Here is a 24,011-nt window from a genome sequence, read left to right as displayed (position 1 = left end):
TGCAGACAGCACCACAGCACTAAATTACAAGGGGGGATACAGCCGGTTATTTTTTCACTAGCATCATAGAACTAGAATGCTATATTCATGCATGGATCACAATAGAAACAGTGCACAACACGTGCCCTGCTGTATTTGTCTGGCAACCTCAGTATGACCCCCCCCCCCAAAAAAAAAAAAAAAGGTTGAAAAGTAAATTTAACAGCCACACTGGACAATAGGTACCAACGGTGTCTGACTGATATGCAATTACCCATCTAACTAGCTAAAATGTGGGATACAGCAGGCTTTTCTACATTTAGCTACTAAAATAATATACCATATATACTCGAGTGTAAGCCAACCCGAGTATAAGCCGAAACCCCTAATTTTTCCACAAAAAAATGGGAAAACTTATTTATTCAAGTATAAGCCTAGGGTGGGAAATGCAGCAGCTACTGGAAAATTTAAAAAATAAAAATAGATACCAATAAAAATAAAATGAATTGAGACATCAGTAGGTTAAGTGTTTTTGAATATCCATATTGAATCAGGAGCCCCATATAATGCTCCATACAGTTCATGATGGGCCCCATAAGATGCTCCATATTAAAATATACCCCATATAATGCTGCATAAAAGGATAATGATTAGTGATGAGTGAGTGTACTCGTTGCTCGGGTTTTCCCAAGCACGCTCGGGTGACCTCCAAATATTTATGACTGCTCGGAGATTTATTTTTCATCGCAGCAGCTGAATGATTTACAGCTACTAGCCAGGCTGAGTACATGTGGGGGTTGCCTGGTTGCTAGGGAATCCCCACATGTACTCAGCCTGGCTGTACATAATTCAGCTGCCGCTATGAAAACTAAATCTCCGAGGAGTCATAAATACTCGGAGGTCACCCGAGCCTGCTCGGGAAATCCCGAGCAACGAGTACACTCGCCCATCACTAATAACGATGGCCCCATAAGATGCTCCATAGAATATTATGCCCCATATAATGCTGCACAAAGGTTGATGGCCCATAAGATGCTCCATAGAGTAATATGCCCTGTATGCTGCTGCTGCGATAAAAAAAAATTACATACTCACCTCTCGTCGCTGAGGCCAGGTCCCCAGCACTTGCAATATTTACCGGTACCCATTCCACCGCGGCGCGCCACTGTCTTCTGTTATGATCTGGTGGCCTAGGAGCAGCATGAGACGTACTCTGGAGAAGGTGGTACCTGTACTGACCGCGGACCCTGAACCTAACACCGCAACTAGAAGTAGCCGTGGGATGTTCCTGTCACTCCCCAGACACCTCGTCACAGCCGAAGGACTAAATACCCCCAGAGAGAGAAACGGAAAAACTATCTTGCCTCAGAGAAAATCCCCAAAGGACAGACAGCCCTTCACAAATATTGACTGTGAGAAGAGAGGGAATTAACATACACAGACTGAAATCAGGATTTAGCAAAGGACGCCATTCTAGCTAGATAGAAAGGATAGGACAGAGTGCTATGCGGTCAGTATTAAAATACTATAAAATATCCACCACAGAAAATACAAATCTCCACATCTAACTAAAGGTATGGAGGGTATATCTGCATCTCCAGAGATTCCAGCTTGGCTGAGCAAGTCCTTATACAGACCAAGCTGGACAAGACAAAACATAGAAATGCACTGAACTATAAGGCCCACAGCATGTGGACTGCAAAAACAAAGCCAGAACTTATCTTTGTTGCAATGAACAGCAAAGCAGGAGAGACCAGACAGAGATGTGAATCCTCCAGGAACAATGGACAACTGGCACTGACTAAAGGGTGAGGCAAAACTAAATAGCCCAGTGGATTGCATTAAGTGGACACACCTGATGAAATGCTGCGATTGAAGACAGCAGTGCTACCACTTATAACCACCGGAGGAAGCCCAAGAGCAGAATTCACAACAGTCTTCCAGGTCTCTGCAGTGATTGTTCAGGCAGAGGGCGCGCACTCAGACCTGAACGTCACAGCCAGAGGACACAGAAGGGAGAGCCCGGCGGTGGAAGGGGGACTGGTGAATATCGCATGGCTCACCCTCCCCCGTTATACTCACCCTCCTGGTGCACGCCGGCAGCTTGTTCCTGTGTTCATAAGTCTCATGGTACCGCTCATTAAAGTAATGAATATGTGCTCCACGCCTATGGGAGTGTAGTGGCATCCATATTAATTACTTTAATGAGTGGAACCATGTGACCGCTGAACAAAGGAAGAGCTGCGGGCGCTGGAGACCATTGGAGAAGCAGGGAAGTGCAGAGACTGTTTTGGGAGCAGGTGAGAATGATGTGACAGCTGCCGCTCCCCCTCCCCCGCTGACCCCCTGGGACATTGACTCGAGTAGAAGACAAGAGGGGCACTTTTAGGCCAAAAAATGGGCTTAATATCTCAGCTTATACTCGAGTATATACAGTAATTTACAATGCTATACCCGTGCATGTAGAACTATAGAATCAGCGCACAACAAACTTGTAGGACATGTGCCCTGCTGACTTTGTCTGTTGACCTCAGTAATGGCCAAAAAAAGCGCTGGAAGGTAAATTTTGCAGCCACCCTGGACACAAGCTACACTATCTGACTGATATACACCGCCGAACTAAATAGCTGAAATCTTGTTAGTAACAGTGGCAGTGTCAGGAGCAGCCTCTCTGTGCTGTGTCAGTGTCAAAATGGCGCTAAAACAAGATTTCCGCTATGTATATGGAGAGGAACATGTGATTTCACCAGCCAATTACATAAGCCGTAGTGTCAGTACATTATGAGTGTTTCCTGCACCCTGATTGGCTAACCGCAATGTGCACACATAGTCAGGGGGAAAAAAAATTAATGCTGTGCTGTGCTTCAAAGAACGCCGCACCTCTGAGCTCTGCATACCCCCTCCCCTCATCAAACACATGCCAAACTCTGAAAAAACACCACCATTATCGTTGCTAAAGTGCTGAAAATATGTTTGTGGCAATGCAAATATTTTCCCGCTCTTTTACCAAATGTTAAAGATTTTTACAAAATTTTGCTCGGGTTTCCGATCACGAATCCGAATGTGCCATATTCGTGCAGAATTATGTTTGGCGATCATTATCCAAACAAATTCACTCATCTCTATTCAAAATACTAGAAGTCCAATATTACTAACCAGATTAATCACTTGTTTTTGGTATAAATTATATTACTTGAATAATTAATTGAAAGGAGGTGAGTTCAAAATAATAGCAATGTGGAGTTCAATTGATGAGGTCAATCATTCTGTGAAGAAACAGGTGTGAATCAGGTGCCCTTATTTAAGGCTAAAGCCAGGGCATGTTGTACATGCATTTCACCTTGAAAGCCTGAGAAATATGGGGCGTTCAAGACATTGTTCAGAAGAACAGCGTACTTTGATTAAAAAGTTGGAGAGTTGATTAAAAGTTGATTAAAAGTTGATTGGAGAGGGTAAAACTTATAAAGAAGTGCAGACAATGATAGGCTGTTCAGTTAATATGATCTCCAATGTTTAATAATGTAAAGCCAAACCAGAGAGACGAGGAAGAAAATGGAAGACCACCATTCAAATGGATGGAAAAATAACCAACATGGCAAAGGATCAGCCACTGATAGGCTCCAGGATGATCCCAGACAGTCTCAAGTTACCTGTGAGGACTACGACAGTTAGAAGACGCCTGTGTGAAGCTAATCTCTTAGCAAGAAGTCCCCGCAAAGTCCCACTGTTAAAAGAAAGACGTGTGGATACAATGTGCCAAATAACACCTCAACTGGCCTAAATAAAAATGGAGAAACATTTTGTGAACTGAAGAAAGTAAAATTGTTCTTTTTGGGTAAAATAGCCACAGACAGTTCGTCAGATGACCCCTAAATTCTGCATTCAGGCCACAGTACACTCTGAAGACAGAGAAGCATGGTGGTGCCAGCATTATGATATGGGCAGGTTTCTCTTACTATGGTGCTGGACCTTTTTACTGCATACCAGAGATCATGGACCAGTTTGCATATATTAAAATACTTGAAGAGGTCATGTTGCCTTATGTTGAAGAGGACATGGCCTTGAAATCGGCGTTTCAACAAGACAACGACCCTAAACATACCAGTACACGAGCAAAATCTTGGTTACAGTCCAACAAAATTGATGTTTTGTAGTGGCCTGCCCAATTCCCGGACCTTAATCCGATAGAATACTTGTAGGATGAAATCAAAGATGCCGCTTCTGAGGCAAAGCCAACTAATACCAAAAAATTGTGGGATGTAGCCCAAGCATCCTGGGCTTGAATAACAAGTGACCGGGGCCAGAAGTTGGTTGACTCTGCATAGATAAGAAGATGTGATAGATGTGAAGCAGTCATAAAAAAAATGTGTTTATACAACTAAATATTAGTTAGTGATTCTCAGGAATGCTAAATCCAAGCAGACACTGCTATTTATTTAAACTGCCTAATGTAATTTTTTAGTTATTTTCTGTAAATTAGTTAAAAGTTATATACATTTGTCGTAATATTTTGAATTACAAAACAATGTGCAATCTTCCCAATGCATGGAAATAAAACTAGTATAAAGATTTTGTGATTACCTAAGACACTGCTATTATTTTGAACACTACTGTATATGCAGCCCGAGAACCACTGTCAGTACAAGAATACAGCACAAGAACCACCGTCAGTTCATGAATGCAGCATCATAACCACCATCCGTACATTTAATAAATCACCAAGTTTGGTACACCAATCAAATGCAATGTCGTGTCAGCCCCTTGTACAATTGTTTCACAAATCCATGTATGTCTTTAACAATGTTGAGGAGATATTGGGAGTTGGTAACAGTCATCATCAGACAGTGGACCATATAAGAAACACAGCACCGAGGAGACGTAGCCAGGATCACAAATAAACGTTTACTTACATGTGCCTTATATTTGACATTTCTTTGATTGAATTTTTCCCTATCCTTTTTTGTCTACTTGTAGCACAGATGCCATGATGACATTTCACGCCGAGAGCTCATCTCTGCAGCCTTCCCTCTTCTCCAGTCTTTTGTAGCACTTCCCATCATGGTGCCCTTAAAATAGAAATATTGTTAAACTGCCCCATGACATGAATTATAAATAACTCCCATGCTGTGCCCCTGAATAAATAATTGTCCCTCACTGTGCTTCATGCACAAAATTTCCCCTCACACTGCCCTACTCAAAATATCCTCTGCACACTGCATGTCTGTAAAATATCGCATGCACTGTCCCTTCCTAAAATATTCTCCCACCATCCTTCTCCCAAATATCCCCCACACACAAACATACTGCCTCTCTGAATAAAGTAACCCCCATCACCACTGCCTCTCGCAAAACTGTGCCCCCTTTCACAATTGTCACCCCATTATGTGCTCTCACAGCAACATTAATCCCCTCCCCCTTATCCACAACGATAACTCATTTAATCTTCAGATCCTTCATGGACCGCTTAGTGTTGCCCTTGATGTCTCTACTTCTCTGCAGCCCGTCGGTGCCGGCAACAGTGTGATAAAGTCAGCAGCGTGCTGACCTCATCATGCCTCTGCAAGTTGGGGCCAGATCAGACTTACGCTCCTTTGCTCCAGTTCCCGCACCACAGTGTTAAAATGTATTCACGTCCAAAACATGTGAATAGTGAATACATTTGAAGAGAGGAAAAAGGGACCAGGGCATCCAGAACAGCTCCGCAGGCAGCACGGCATCCTTTGCAGGTCACATGTAGACTGCAGGCCATATGTTGTACATGCCTGCTTTAGAACTTCATTCCAGTGATTATGACATTGTGCTCCCCCTACCCCAGAATCCTTGGTGGAAAGCTTGGCTGCCCCGATCAATGCCATTATGGCTTGTAAGTTTGAAAGCCTGAGGTTCAAAGTGGTCCAATAGTGTTGACACTGGGGTACTTTAATGTACTGGCCTTGGAAACACAAGAACTAAGGCACATTTCCACAAGCCTTTACTTAATACTTGTTTTGCACATACCCTTAATCCGGACCTCCTGGCAAGGTTCAGGGAATGTTTAAATTCCCATTTGCAAGGTACAGCCAAAATTACCATACTTTGGAAAATTCGTTATTTTTTTCACTATTTTGCATGTTTCACTTTTCCCTTGTGTCCGTTACTAGTATTTTTCATATGCAGTCCCCTTATGGATTCCCTCTGATGGTCTAGGGGTGTACTGTGTGGCTATCAGGTTCTGTTCCCCCCATGACCCCTAACTCTTCTATCTCAGTGGTGGAGTCGACAGTCGATGGCTCCTAGTTTTCACTCAGGTGGCAGCTCAAGCAGATGCTCGGATTAAGATTGGGTTTCCCTTGGTTTTGGCTAGGGGAAGCTACTTGGCTCTGACACTCACTGTGGCCTTCTGGCTTGGAGAGTCAGGGAATGATTTTTGGAGCCCTTTTCCTGTTGGAGAGGGTTTCAAGTGACTGCATATTAGTGCACTTTTTTAGTGGCACCATTAGTCTCCTTTTCAGAACACTCGGGTGAAGAGCATGATCTTGGTCTTTAAAAAAAAAAAAATGGGGATCATTGGCCACGTGATGTTATATGGTCTTGCCCACCCTGCTGGATTTGGATTACCAGATGGTACCCCTGGACTTGTGAATGGCACAGGGAATATAATATACACCTGTTTATATGGGATATGTGTTCATTCTCCTATTCTCTACATATATTTCATGTTCATTCCCCACCTATCAGGCTCAGGGAATATAATGTACACCTGTTTATATGGGATATGTGTTCATTCCTCTATTATCTACATGTATTTCATGTTCATTCCCCACCTATCAGGCACAGGGAATATAATATACACCTGTATATATGGGATATGTGTTCACTCTCCTATTCTCTACATATATTTTATGTTCATTCCCCACCTATCAGGCTCAGGGAATATAATATACACCTGTTTATATGGGATATGTGTTCATTCTCCTATTCTCTACATATATTCCATGTTCATTCCCCACCTATCAGGCACAGGGAATATAATATACACCTGTTTATATGGGATATGTGTTCATTCTCCTATTATCTACATATATTTCATGTTCATTCCCCACCTATCAGGCACAGGAAATATAATATACACCTGTTTATATGGGATATGTGATCATTCCCCTATTATCTACATATATTTCATGTTCATTCCCCACCTATCAGGCACAGGGAATATAATATACGCTTGTTTATATGGGATATGTGTTCATTTCTCTATTATCTACAAGTATTCCATCTTCATTCCCCACCCATATAGCACAGAAAATATAGTATACACCTGTTTATATGGGATATGTGTTCATTACTCTATTATCTACATATATTTCATGTTCATTCCCAACCTATCAGGCTCAGGGAATATAATATACACCTGTTTATATGGGATATGTGTTCATTCTCCTATTCTCTACATATATTTCATGTTCATTCCCCACCTATCAGGCACAGGGAATATAATATACACCTGTTTATATGGGGTAAGTGTTCATTCTCCTATTCTCTACATATATTTCATGTTCATTCCCCACCTATCAGGCACAGGGAATATAATATACACCTGTTTATATGGGATATGTGTTCATTCCCCTATTCTCTACATATATTTCATGTTCATTCCCCACCTATCATGCATAGGGAATATAATATACACCTGTTTATATGGGATATGTGTTCATTCCCCTATTCTCTACATATATTTCATGTTCATTCCCCACCTATCGGGCACAGGGAATATAATATACACCTGTTTATATGGGATATGTGTTCATTCTCCTATTCTCTACATGTATTTCATGTTCATTCCCCACCTATCAGGCACAGGGAATATAATATACACCTGTTTATATGGGATATGTGTTCATTCCTCTATTATTTACATATATTTCATCTTCATTCCCCACCTATCAGGCTCAGGGAATATAGTATACACCTGTTTATATGGGATATGTGTTCATTTCTCTATTATCTACAAGTATTCCATCTTCATTCCCCACCTATCAGGCTCAGGGAATATAATATACACCTGTATATATGGGATATGTGTTCATTCTCCTATTATCTACATATATTTCATGTTCATTCCCCACCTATCAGGCACAGGGAATATAATATACACCTGTTTATATGGGATATGTGTTCATTCCTCTATTATTTACATATATTTCATCTTCATTCCCCACCTATCAGGCTCAGGGAATATAATATACACCTGTTTATATGGGATATGTGTTCATTCTCCTATTATTTACATATATTTCATCTTCATTCCCCACGTATCAGGCTCAGGGAATATAATATACACCTGTATATATGGGATATGTGTTCATTCTCCTATTCTCTACATATATTTCATGTTCATTCCCCACCTATCAGGCTCAGGGAATATAATATACACCTGTTTATATGGGATATGTGTTCATTCCTCTATTATTTACATATATTTCATCTTCATTCCCCATCTATCAGGCTCAGGGAATATAATATACACCTGTTTATATGGGATATGTGTTAATTCCTCTATTATCTACATATATTTCATGTTCATTCCCCACCTATCAGGCTCAGGGAATATAATATACACCTGTATATATGGGATATGTGTTCATGTCATGATATGTACTTTTGCCCTTTCCTGCATTTGAATAATATGCCATTTGATATATGTAACTGTTCTATGGTTTCTATTAACTGTAACTTATGTATTTAATTGTGCTAGGAGTTTACCTGTAATAATGTCTCCTTCCCCAATACTTGCAGCCCTAAGCTTTAATGTAATTAAGCTTTGTCAACACTAGTGAAGGAATAGCCATTCTTCCTCTCAGCAGGGGGCTAGTCAAATGTACCTAAAGGCCCCGTCTCACTAAGCGATTTACCAACGATCACGACCAGCGATACGACCTGGCCGTGATCGTTGGTAAGTCGCTGTGTGGTCGCTGGGGAGCTGTCACACAGACAGCTCTCTCCAGTGACCAACGATCAGGGGAACGACTTCGGCATCGTTGAAACTGTCTTCAACGATGCCGAAGTCCCCTTGCAGCACCCGGGTAACCAGGGTAAACATCGGGTTACTAAGCGCAGGGCCGCGCTTAGTAACCCGATGTTTACCCTGGTTACCAAAAAAAACAAACAGCACATACTCGCCTTTCGGTGTCCAGGTCCCTTGCCGTCTGCTTCCTGCTCTGACTGAGATCCGGCCGTACAGTGAGAGCAGAGCGCAGCGGTGACGTCACCGCTGTGCTCTCACTTCTCACTGTACGGCGGCAGTCAGTGAGAGCAGGAAGCAGGCGGCAAGGGACCTGACGGACACCGAAAGGCGAGTATGTACTGTTTGTTTTTTTTTACATTTACGCTGGTAACCAGGGTAAACATCGGGTTACTAAGCGCGGCCCTGCGCTTAGTAACCCGATGTTTACCCTGGTTACCAGTGAAGACATCGCTGGATCGGTGTCACACACACCGATTCAGCGATGTCAGCGGGGCCTCAACGACCAAAAAAAGGTCCAGGCCATTCCGACACGACCAGCGATCTCGCAGCAGGGGCCTGATCGCTGGTACGTGTCACACATAGCGAGATCGCTATGGAGGTCGCTGTTGCATCACAAAACTTGTGACTCAGCAGCGATCTCGCTAGCGATCTCGCTAGCGATCTCGCTATGTGAGACGGGGCCTTAAGACCTAGACTAAGTGGAGCCGACCAGAATAGAATCTTCTGGTGGACTCAGCCATTGAATAGAAGGTGTGACCCCTACCCCCTTCAGGGGCGGATCCCAGGAGCTCAGACAGTCCATTCTTATTTTGAGATCAGATGTGTGTTGGAGACTGGAAGAGAAGGAGTGGGGATTCTTAGCTGAGGCAAGACCCCATGTCCATCTGGGACTGTGGAAACGAACGGGGCGAGAATTGAGTTGAGGACATATCTCGTCGTTCGTGGGATTGTTTTGAGATCCCTTGGACTCGTGTGGACTATTGTTTTGTTAGCTGGCACAAGGATTATCGGTAGGTGCCCCCAAACCGGTTCCGTTGGACTAATTGTGGACTCTGTAGATCTACCTGCATGTGTTGTTCCAGCGTTCTTGATAATAAATCTGTTGAATCATCCCTTGGCCTTTTGTCCCTTCTTGCTCTGCCGTACACCCCGTCACAGTTCACTCTCCTATTCTCTACATATATTTTATGTTCATTCCCCACCTATCACGCTCAGGGAATATAATATGCACCCGTTTATATGGGATATGTGTTCATTCCTCTATTCTCTACATATATTTCATGTTCATTCCCCACCTATCAGGCTCAGGGAATATAATATACACCTGTATATATGGGATATGTGTTCATTCCTTTCTTCTCTACATATATTTCATGTTCATTCCCCACCTATCAGGCACAGGGAATATAGTATACACCTGTTTATATGGGATTTGTGTTCATTCCTCTATTCTCTACATATATTTCATGTTCATTCCCCACCTATCAGGCACAGGGAATATAATATGCACCTGTTTATATGGGATATGTGTTCATTCCTCTATTATCTACATATATTTCATGTTCATTCCCCACCTATCAGGCACAGGGAATATAATATGCACCTGTTTATATGGGATATGTGTTCATTCCTCTATTATCTACATATATTTCATGTTCATTCCCCACCTATCAGGCACAGGGAATATAATATGCACCTGTTTATATGGGATATGTGTTCATTCCCCTATTCTCTACATATATTTCATGTTCATTCCCCACCTATCAGGCTCAGGGAATATAATATACACCTGTTTATATGGGATATGTGTTCATTCCTCTATTCTCTACATATATTTCATGTTCATTCCCCACCTATCAGGCTCAGGGAATATAATATACACCTGTTTATATGGGATATGTGTTCATTCCTCTATTATTTACATATATTTCATGTTCATTCCCCACCTATCAGGCTCAGGGAATATAATATACACCTGTTTATATGAGATATGTGTTCATTCATCTATTATCTACATATATTCCATGTTCATTCCCCACCTATCAGGCACAGGGAATATAATATACACCTGTTTATATGGGATATGTGTTCATTCTCCTATTCTCTACATATATTTCATCTTCATTCCCCACCTATCACGCTCAGGGAATATAATATACACCTGTTTATATGGGATATGTGTTCATTCTCCTATTATCTACATATATTTCATGTTCATTCCCCACCTATCAGGCACAGGGAATATAATATGCACCTGTTTATATGGGATATGTGTTCATTCTCCTATTATTTACATATATTTCATCTTCATTCCCCACCTATCAGGCTCAGGGAATATAATATACACCTGTATATATGGGATATGTGTTCATTCTCCTATTCTCTACATATATTTCATGTTCATTCCCCACCTATCAGGCTCAGGGAATATAATGTACACCTGTTTATATGGGATATGTGTTCATTCCTCTATTATCTACATGTTTTTCATGTTCATTCCCCACCTATCAGGCTCAGGGAATATAATATACACCTGTTTATATGGGATACGTGTTCATTCTCCTATTATCTACATATATTTCATGTTCATTCCCCACCTATCAGGCACAGGGAATATAATATACACCTGTTTATATGGGATTTGTGTTCATTCCCCTATTCTCTACATATATTTCATGTTCATTCCCCACCTATCAGGCTCAGGGAATATAATATACACCTGTTTATATGGGATATGTGTTCATTCTCCTATTCTCTACATATATTTCATGTTTATTCCCCACCTATCAGGCACAGGGAATATAATATACACCTGTTTATATGGGATATGTGTTCATTCCCCTATTCTCTACATATATTTCATGTTCATTCCCCACCTATCAGGCACAGGGAATATAATATACACCTGTTTATATGGGATATGTGTTCATTCTCCTATTCTCTACATATATTTCATGTTCATTCCCCACCTATCAGGCACAGGGAATATAATATACACCTGTTTATATGGGATATGTGTTCATTCCCCTATTCTCTACATATATTTCATGTTCATTCCCAACCTATCAGGCTCAGGGAATATAATATACACCTGTTTATATGGGATATGTGTTCATTCTCCTATTCTCTACATATATTCCATGTTCATTCCCCACCTATCAGGCACAGGGAATATAATATACACCTGTTTATATGGGATATGTGTTCATTCCCCTATTCTCTAGATATATTTCCTGTTCATTCCCCACCTATCAGGCTCAGGGAATATAATATACACCTGTTTATATGGGATATGTGTTCATTCTCCTATTATCTACATATATTTCATGTTCATTCCCCACCTATCAGGCACAGGGAATATAATATACACCTGTTTATATGGGATATGTGTTCATTCCCCTATTCTCTACATATATTTCATGTTCATTCCCCACCTATCAGGCACAGGGAATATAATATACACCTGTTTATATGGGATATGTGTTCATTCTCCTATTCTCTACATATATTTCATGTTCATTCCCCACCTATCAGGCACAGGGAATATAATATACACCTGTTTATATGGGATATGTGTTCATTCCCCTATTCTCTAGATATATTTCATGTTCATTCCCCACCTATCAGGCTCAGGGAATATAATATACACCTGTTTATATGGGATATGTGTTCATTCTCCTATTATCTACATATATTTCATGTTCATTTCCCACCTATCAGGCACAGGGAATATAATATACACCTGTTTATATGGGATATGTGTTCATTCCCCTATTCTCTACATATATTTCATGTTCATTCCCCACCTATCAGGCACAGGGAATATAATATACACCTGTTTATATGGGATATGTGTTCATTCTCCTATTCTCTACATATATTCCATGTTCATTCCCCACCTATCAGGCACAGGGAATATAATATACACCTGTTTATATGGGATATGTGTTCATTCTCCTATTCTCTACATATATTTCATGTTCATTCCCCACCTATCAGGCACAGGGAATATAATATACACCTGTTTATATGTGATATGTGTTCATTCTCCTAATCTCTACATATATTTCATGTTCATTCCCCACCTATAAAGCACAGGGAATATAGTATACACCTGTTTATATGGGATATGTGTTCATTCCCCTATTCTCTACATATATTTCCTGTTCATTCCCCACCTATCAGGCTCAGGGAATATAATATACACCTGTTTATGTGGGATATGTGTTCATTCCTCTATTATCTACATATATTCCATGTTCATTCCCCACCTATCTGGCACAGGGAATATAATATACACCTGTTTATATGGGATATGTGTTCATTCCTCTATAATCTACATATATTTCATCTTCATTCCCCACCTATCAGGCACAGGGAATATAATATACACCTGTTTATATGGGATATGTGTTCATTCCCCTATTATCTACATATATTTCATGTTCATTCCCCACCTATTAGGCACAGGGAATATAATATACACCTGTATATATGGGATATGTGTTCATTCCTCTATTCTCTACATATATTTCATCTTCATTCCCCACCTATCAGGCTCAGGGAATATAATATACACCTGTTTATATGGGATATGTGTTCATTCCTCTATTATCTACATATATTTCATCTTCATTCCCCACCTATCAGGCACAGGGAATATAATATGCACCTGTTTATATGGGATATGTGTTCATTCCCCTATTCTCTACATATATTTCATGTTCATTCCCCACCTATCAGGCTCAGGGAATATAATATACACCTGTTTATATGGGATATGTGTTCATTCCTCTATTCTCTACATATATTTCATGTTCATTCCCCACCTATCAGGCTCAGGGAATATAATATACACCTGTTTATATGGGATATGTGTTCATTCCTCTATTATTTACATATATTTCATGTTCATTCCCCACCTATCAGGCTCAGGGAATATAATATACACCTGTTTATATGAGATATGTGTTCATTCATCTATTATCTACATATATTCCATGTTCATTCCCCACCTATCAGGCACAGGGAATATAATATACACCTGTTTATATGGGATATGTGTTCATTCTCCTATTCTCTACATATATTTCATCTTCATTCCCCACCTATCACGCTCAGGGAATATAATATACACCTGTTTATATGGGATATGTGTTCATTCTCCTATTATCTACATATATTTCATGTTCATTCCCCACCTATCAGGCACAGGGAATATAATATGCACCTGTTTATATGGGATATGTGTTCATTCTCCTATTATTTACATATATTTCATCTTCATTCCCCACCTATCAGGCTCAGGGAATATAATATACACCTGTATATATGGGATATGTGTTCATTCTCCTATTCTCTACATATATTTCATGTTCATTCCCCACCTATCAGGCTCAGGGAATATAATGTACACCTGTTTATATGGGATATGTGTTCATTCCTCTATTATCTACATGTTTTTCATGTTCATTCCCCACCTATCAGGCTCAGGGAATATAATATACACCTGTTTATATGGGATACGTGTTCATTCTCCTATTATCTACATATATTTCATCTTCATTCCCCACCTATCACGCTCAGGGAATATAATATGCACCTGTTTATATGGGATATGTGTTCATTCTCCTATTATCTACATATATTTCATGTTCATTCCCCACCTATCAGGCACAGGGAATATAATATACACCTGTTTATATGGGATTTGTGTTCATTCCCCTATTCTCTACATATATTTCATGTTCATTCCCCACCTATCAGGCTCAGGGAATATAATATACACCTGTTTATATGGGATATGTGTTCATTCTCCTATTCTCTACATATATTTCATGTTTATTCCCCACCTATCAGGCACAGGGAATATAATATACACCTGTTTATATGGGATATGTGTTCATTCCCCTATTCTCTACATATATTTCATGTTCATTCCCCACCTATCAGGCACAGGGAATATAATATACACCTGTTTATATGGGATATGTGTTCATTCTCCTATTATCTACATATATTTCATGTTCATTCCCCACCTATCAGGCACAGGGAATATAATATACACCTGTTTATATGGGATATGTGTTCATTCCCCTATTCTCTACATATATTTCATGTTCATTCCCCACCTATCAGGCACAGGGAATATAATATACACCTGTTTATATGGGATATGTGTTCATTCTCCTATTCTCTACATATATTTCATGTTCATTCCCCACCTATCAGGCACAGGGAATATAATATACACCTGTTTATATGGGATATGTGTTCATTCCCCTATTCTCTAGATATATTTCATGTTCATTCCCCACCTATCAGGCTCAGGGAATATAATATACACCTGTTTATATGGGATATGTGTTCATTCTCCTATTATCTACATATATTTCATGTTCATTTCCCACCTATCAGGCACAGGGAATATAATATACACCTGTTTATATGGGATATGTGTTCATTCCCCTATTCTCTACATATATTTCATGTTCATTCCCCACCTATCAGGCACAGGGAATATAATATACACCTGTTTATATGGGATATGTGTTCATTCTCCTATTCTCTACATATATTCCATGTTCATTCCCCACCTATCAGGCACAGGGAATATAATATACACCTGTTTATATGGGATATGTGTTCATTCCCCTATTCTCTAGATATATTTCATGTTCATTCCCCACCTATCAGGCTCAGGGAATATAATATACACCTGTTTATATGGGATATGTGTTCATTCTCCTATTGTCTACATATATTTCATGTTCATTCCCCACCTATCAGGCACAGGGAATATAATATACACCTGTTTATATGGGATATGTGTTCATTCCCCTATTCTCTACATATATTTCATGTTCATTCCCCACCTATCAGGCACAGGGAATATAATATACACCTGTTTATATGGGATATGTGTTCATTCTCCTATTCTCTACATATATTTCATGTTCATTCCCCACCTATCAGGCACAGGGAATATAATATACACCTGTTTATATGTGATATGTGTTCATTCTCCTAATCTCTACATATATTTCATGTTCATTCCCCACCTATAAAGCACAGGGAATATAGTATACACCTGTTTATATGGGATATGTGTTCATTCCCCTATTCTCTACATATATTTCCTGTTCATTCCCCACCTATCAGGCTCAGGGAATATAATATACACCTGTTTATGTGGGATATGTGTTCATTCCTCTATTATCTACATATATTCCATGTTCATTCCCCACCTATCTGGCACAGGGAATATAATATACACCTGTTTATATGGGATATGTGTTCATTCCTCTATAATCTACATATATTTCATCTTCATTCCCCACCTATCAGGCACAGGGAATATAATATACACCTGTTTATATGGGATATGTGTTCATTCCCCTATTATCTACATATATTTCATGTTCATTCCCCACCTATTAGGCACAGGGAATATAATATACACCTGTATATATGGGATATGTGTTCATTCCTCTATTCTCTACATATATTTCATCTTCATTCCCCACCTATCAGGCTCAGGGAATATAATATACACCTGTTTATATGGGATATGTGTTCATTCCTCTATTATCTACATATATTTCATCTTCATTCCCCACCTATCAGGCACAGGGAATATAATATACACCTGTTTATATGGGATATGTGTTCATTCTCCTATTCTTTACATATATTTTATGTTCATTCCCCACCTATCAGGCTCAGGGAATATAAAAAACACCTGTTTATATGGGATTTGTGTTCATTCTCCTATTATCTACATATATTTCATGTTCATTCCCCACCTATCAGGCTCAGGGAATATAATATACACCTGTATATATGGGATATGTGTTCATTCTCCTAATCTCTACATATATTTCATGTTCATTCCCCACCTATCAGGCTCAGGGAATATAATATACACCTGTTTATATGGGATATGTGTTCATTCCTCTATTATTTACATATATTTCATCTTCATTCCCCACCTATCAGGCTCAGGGAATATAATATACACCTGTTTATATGGGATATGTGTTCACTCTCCTATTCTCTACATATATTTCATGTTCATTCCCCACCTATCACGCTCAGGGAATATAATATACACCTGTATATATGGGATATGTGTTCATTCCTCTATTCTCTACATATATTTCATGTTCATTCCCCACCTATCAGGCTCAGGGAATATAATATACACCTGTTTATATGGGATATGTGTTCACTCTCCTATTCTCTACATATATTTCATGTTCATTCCCCACCTATCAGGCTCAGGGAATATAATATACACCTGTATATATGGGATATGTGTTCATTCCTCTATTCTCTACATATATTTCATCTTCATTCCCCACCTATCAGGCTCAGGGAATATAATATACACCTGTTTATATGGGATATGTGTTCATTTCTCTATTATCTACAAGTATTCCATCTTCATTCCCCACCCATATAGCACAGAAAATATAGTATACACCTGTTTATATGGAATCTATGTTGATTTCCTAATTGTCTACATATAATTCAAGTTCATTTCATCTACAAGATGCATAAGAAATCTGTAACACCTATCCATGTCTTTGGAGCTATAAGTTATTATGTTCATTCTTTTTATTTATTCCTTTTCTTCATTCTTTTTAGTATGTCCCGAAAAATGCTACTTGCCGATCGCTATTCGCTATTGGGGAGTGACCCGTGGTGGGATTTTGGGGGGCTCCGCTGTTGCTGGCTATTGTGGGGGGATCCCTGCGGTGGGATTTTGGGGGGCTCTGCTGCTGCTGGCTATTGTGGGGGACCGCTGCGGTGTGGTTTTGGGGGGCTCCGCTGCTGCTGGCTATTGTGGGGGACCGCTGCGGTTTTGGGGGGCTCCGCTGCTGCTGGCTATTGTGGGGGACCCCTGTGGTGGGATTTTGGGGGGCTCCGCTGCTGCTGGCTATTGTGGGGGATCCCTGCGGTGGGATTTTGGGGGCTCCGCTGCTGCTGGCTATTGTGGGGGATCCCTGCGGTGGGATTTTGGGGGGCTCCGCTTCTGCTGGCTATTGTGGGGGACCCCTGCGGTGGGATTTTGGGGGGCTCTGCTGCTGCTGGCTATTGTGGGGGACCCCTGCGGTGGGATTTTGGGGGGACCTGCTGCTGTTGGCTATTGTGGGATTTTCTGGGGGGGGACTGCTGCTGGCTGTTGTGGTGGACTTCTGTGGTAGGCGACCTGCTTGTGTGAGGGGGGCTGCAGGCTATTGGGGGACCCCTGACCTGCTTGTGGGGGGGCGACCTGCTGCATGCTATTGGGGGTGACCCATTTTAGTGGGGGGGTGACCTGCTTGTGGGGGGGGGACCTGCTGCTGGGGGGGGGACCTGCTGCTGGCAATTGGGGGGACCCCTATGGTGGGACCCCTGTGGTGTGATTTGGGGGCGACCTGCGTGCGGGGGACCCCTTTTAGTGAGGGTGACCTGCTTATGGTTGGGTTTGGGGAGGCGACCTGCTTGTTGCGGGACCCCTTTAGTGGAGGCGACCTGCTTGTGGAGGGGTGACCTGCTGATGGCTATTGATGGGCCCCTGTGGTGGGGTTTGGGGGTGACCTGCTGGCTATTGAGGGGGACCCCTGTGGTGGGGTTTGGAGGTGACGTGCTGCTTACGGGGTGGACCCCTTTTAGTGGGGGCGACCTGCTGCTGGCTATTGGGGAGACCCTGGTGGTGGGGTTTGAGGGCAACATGCTTGTGGTCGGGTTTTGGGAGGGCATGACCTGCTGTCTATTGTGGGAGACCCTTGTGGTGGATGTGGGGGGAGACCTGCTGCAAGCTATTGGGGGACCCCTGTGGTGGGATGTGGGGGTGACCTGCTTGTGGTGGGATGTGGGGAGGCGACCTGCATGTGAGGGGTGACCTGCTGCAGGCTATTTGGGGGACCCCTGTGGTCAGATTTGAGGGCGACCTGCTTGTGGGGAGGCGACATGCTTGTCGTTGAATGTGGGGAGGCGACCTGCTTGTCGTTGAATGTGGGGAGGCAACCTGCTTGTTGTTGAATGTGGGGAGGCGACCTGCTTGTCGTTGAATGTGGGGAGGCGACCTGCTTGTCGTGGAATGTGGGGAGGCGACCTGCTTGTCGTGGAATGTGGGGAGGCGACCTGCTTGTCGTGGAATGTGGGGAGGCGACCTGCTTGTCGTGGAATGTGGGGAGGCGACCTGCTTGTCGTGGAATGTGGGGAGGCGACCTGCTTGTCGTGGAATGTGGGGAGGCGACCTGCTTGTCGTGGAATGTGGGGAGGCGACCTGCTTGTCGTTGAATGTGGGGAGGCGACCTGCTTGTCGTTGAATGTGGGGAGGCGACCTGCTTGTCGTGGAATGTGGGGAGGCGACCTGCTTGTCGTGGAATGTGGGGAGGCGACCTGCTTGTCGTGGAATGTGGGGAGGCGACCTGCTGCTGGCTATTGGGGGGATCCCGTGGTGGGATTTGGGGACGACCTGCTGCTTACAGATGGAACCCTTTTATTGGGGGGTGACCTGCTGCTTACTGGGGGATCCCTTTTATTGGGGGGCGACCTGCTTATGGGTTGGGTTTGGGGGGGGGCTGAAGAGGGTTTAAGCTGGATGGGGGGTGGACATCGAAGGGGGTGTGTGCTGGGTGGGGGGGTCCACGTCCGATGGGTGTTGGACGTCCGATGGGGGTTTGTGGGGGTTGGACGTCCGAAGGGGGTGTGTGCTGGGTGGGGGGGTCCTTAACCATTATGCGTCCATATTCATTAATGAGCAGAACCAGGTGACCGCTGAACACAGGAAGAGCTGCCCGGAGACCATTGGACATGCAGGGACCGCGCCAGGAGCAGGTGAGTATGTGACAGCCGCCGCTTCCCCGCTGACAATGACTCGAGTATAAGCCGAGAGGGTCTCTTTCTGCCCAAAAAAATTTTGGCTTATACGCGAGTATATACGGTACAGCACTCTAGAAGGGTGTGTATAAGGGCATATAGGTGCTGGTGGAACTATATATGGGGAAAACCTGGTGACAGGTTCCCTTTAAGAAACCTATGGAACTAGGTTAAAATTAGCATTTTTTTGGATGGTGAAAAACTTGTAATTTAAATATTGATGGTGGCTGAACTGCAGGTGGTCTGTGTCGCTTCATAAGTTTAAGGCCGGGGTCACACTAGCGTAGAATACGGACGAGCGCTATGTGAGAAAGCATCGCATGGCACTCGGACCAGTGTTAATCTATGGGGCAGATCACATCTGTGAATATTTTTTCATGCCAAATCAGCCTACGAGAACAATCGCAGCATGTATACCTGACAGGGGCCCATACATTCTGATATCATCACTAAAATATACCTGACAGGGGTCCATACAGTCTGATATCATCACTAATATATATACCTGACGGGCCCATACATTCTGATACCATCACTAATATACACCTGACAGGGGCCCATACATTCTGATATCATAACTAATATATACCTGACAGGGGCCCATACATTCTGATACCATCACTAATATATACCTGACAGGGGCCCATACATTCTGATATCATCACTAATATATACCTGACAGGGGCCCATACATTCTGATATCACCACTAATATATACCTGACAGGGGCCCATACATTCTGATATCACCACTAATATATACCTGACAGGAGCCCATACATTCTGATATCATCACTAATATATACCTGACAGGAGCCCACACATTCTGATATCATCACTACTGTAATATATACCTGACAGAGGCCCATACATTCTGATATTATCACTAATATACACCTGACAGGAGCCCACACATTCTGATACCGTCAATGATATATATACCTGATAGGAGCCCATACATTCTGATATCATCACTTATATATACCTGACAGGAGCCCGTACAGTCTACAGTATATCTACAGTAATATATACCTGACAGGAGCCCGTACAGTCTGTATCTACAATAATATATATCTGACAGGGGCCCGTACAGTCTGTATCTACAATAATATATACCTGACAGGAGCCCGTACAGTCTGTATCTACAATAATATATACCTGATAGGAGCCCATACATTCTGATATCATCACTTATATATACCTGACAGGAGCCCGTACAGTCTACAGTATATCTACAGTAATATATACCTGACAGGAGCCCGTACAGTCTGTATCTACAATAATATATATCTGACAGGGGTCCGTACAGTCTGTATCTACAATAATATATACCTGACAGGAGTCCGTACAGTCTGTATCTACAATAATATATACCTGACAGGAGCCTGTACAGTCTATATCTACAATAATATATACCTGACAGGAGCCCGTACAGTCTGTATCTACAATAATATATACCTGACAGGAGCCCGTACAGTCTGTATCTACAATAATATATACCTGACAGGAGCCCGTACAGTCTGTATCTACAATAATATATATCTGACAGGAGCCCGTACAGTCTATATCTACAATAATATATACCTGACAGGGGCATGTACAGTCTGTATCTACAATAATATATACCTGACAGGAGCCCGTACAGTCTGTATCTACAATAATATATACCTGACAGGAGCCTGTACAGTCTATATCTACAATAATATATACCTGACAGGGGCATGTACAGTCTATATCTATAATAATATATACCTGACAGGAGCCCGTACAGTCTGTATCTACAATAATATATACCTGACAGGAGCCCGTACAGTCTATATCTACAATAATATATACCTGACAGGAGCCCGTACAGTCTATATCTACAATAATATATACCTGACAGGAGTCCGTACAGTCTGTATCTACAATAATATATACCTGACAGGAGCCCGTACAGTCTGTATCTACAATAATATATACCTGACAGGAGCACGTACAGTCTGTATCTACAATAATATATACCTGACAGGAGCCCGTACAGTCTGTATCTACAATAATATATACCTGACAGGAGCCCGTACAGTCTGTATCTACAATAATATATGCCTGACAGGAGCCCGTACAGTCTGTATCTACAAGAATATATACCTGACAGGAGTCCGTACAGTCTATATCTACAATAATATATACCTGACAGGAGCCTGTACCGTCTGTATCTACAATAATATATACCTGATAGGAGCCCATACATTCTGATATCATCACTTATATATACCTGACAGGAGCCCGTACAGTCTACAGTATATCTACAGTAATATATACCTGACAGGAGCCCGTACAGTCTGTATCTACAATAATATATATCTGACAGGGGTCCGTACAGTCTGTATCTACAATAATATATACCTGACAGGAGTCCGTACAGTCTGTATCTACAATAATATATACCTGACAGGAGCCTGTACAGTCTATATCTACAATAATATATACCTGACAGGAGCCCGTACAGTCTGTATCTACAATAATATATACCTGACAGGAGCCCGTACAGTCTGTATCTACAATAATATATACCTGACAGGAGCCCGTACAGTCTGTATCTACAATAATATATATCTGACAGGAGCCCGTACAGTCTATATCTACAATAATATATACCTGACAGGGGCATGTACAGTCTGTATCTACAATAATATATACCTGACAGGAGCCCGTACAGTCTGTATCTACAATAATATATACCTGACAGGAGCCTGTACAGTCTATATCTACAATAATATATACCTGACAGGGGCATGTACAGTCTATATCTATAATAATATATACCTGACAGGAGCCCGTACAGTCTGTATCTACAATAATATATACCTGACAGGAGCCCGTACAGTCTATATCTACAATAATATATACCTGACAGGAGCCCGTACAGTCTATATCTACAATAATATATACCTGACAGGAGTCCGTACAGTCTGTATCTACAATAATATATACCTGACAGGAGCCCGTACAGTCTGTATCTACAATAATATATACCTGACAGGAGCACGTACAGTCTGTATCTACAATAATATATACCTGACAGGAGCCCGTACAGTCTGTATCTACAATAATATATACCTGACAGGAGCCCGTACAGTCTGTATCTACAATAATATATGCCTGACAGGAGCCCGTACAGTCTATATCTACAATAATATATACCTGACAGGAGTCCGTACAGTCTATATCTACAATAATATATACCTGACAGGAGTCCGTACAGTCTATATCTACAATAATATATACCTGACAGGAGCCCGTACAGTCTGTATCTACAATAATATATACCTGACAGGAGCACGTACAGTCTGTATCTACAATAATATATACCTGACAGGAGCCCGTACAGTCTATATCTACAATAATATATACCTGACAGGAGCCCCTACAGTCTATATCTACAATAATATATACCTGACAGGAGCCCGTACAGTCTATATCTACAATAATATATACCTGACAGGAGCCCGTACAGTCTGTATCTACAATAATATATACCTGACAGGAGCCCCTACAGTCTATATCTACAATAATATATGCCTGACAGGAGCCCGTACAGTCTATATCTACAATAATATATGCCTGACAGGAGCCCGTACAGTCTGTATCTACAATAATATATACCTGACAGGAGCACGTACAGTCTGTATCTACAATAATATATACCTGACAGGAGCCTGTACAGTCTATATCTACAATAATATATACCTGACAGGAGTCTGTACAGTCTATATCTACAAGAATATATACCAGGAAGGAGCCCATACACTCTAGCATCTTCAGTAGTGAGCCGGCTAGAGTGTATGGGCTGCAGTCAGGACCTGGAAGGAGCCCGTACACTCTAGGCTCAACCCTCAGTGTATGCAGGACTCTGCTGTGCTGGTTGTCATGGTGCTGGATGAGGGGAAGTTTATGTGTGGGGTCAGGAGGAGTTTACAGTGTGGATATAGCAGAGCCTTGTGTGTACGGGGTGTACGGAGCGGAGCCGTGTGTGTTCAAGGTGTACGGAGCGGAGCCGTGTGTGTTTGAGGTGTAAGGAGCGGAGCCATGATTATAATTGTGGTTGTTTAATGGAAATTGGTGTTTTTTTATTATCTGGTTGTGATGTATTTCTGGCGTTATGATGGCGTTTCA

The 24,011-nt window shown here is 41.7% G+C and overlaps 1 long non-coding RNA gene across 1 annotated transcript in view; it reads left to right on the top strand.

The window, feature by feature from the left end:
* The window catches only part of LOC143766542 (uncharacterized), a 160,750-nt gene that overhangs the window by 23,809 nt on the left and 112,930 nt on the right, over positions 1–24,011 (top strand). The window lies entirely within an intron of this gene.

Source organism: Ranitomeya variabilis, chromosome 4, assembly GCF_051348905.1.
Source record: "Ranitomeya variabilis isolate aRanVar5 chromosome 4, aRanVar5.hap1, whole genome shotgun sequence".
NCBI classification, from domain to species: domain Eukaryota; kingdom Metazoa; phylum Chordata; class Amphibia; order Anura; family Dendrobatidae; genus Ranitomeya; species Ranitomeya variabilis.
Note: the sequence above shows the minus strand (reverse complement) of the source record. Positions and strands in the feature narration are given on the sequence as shown.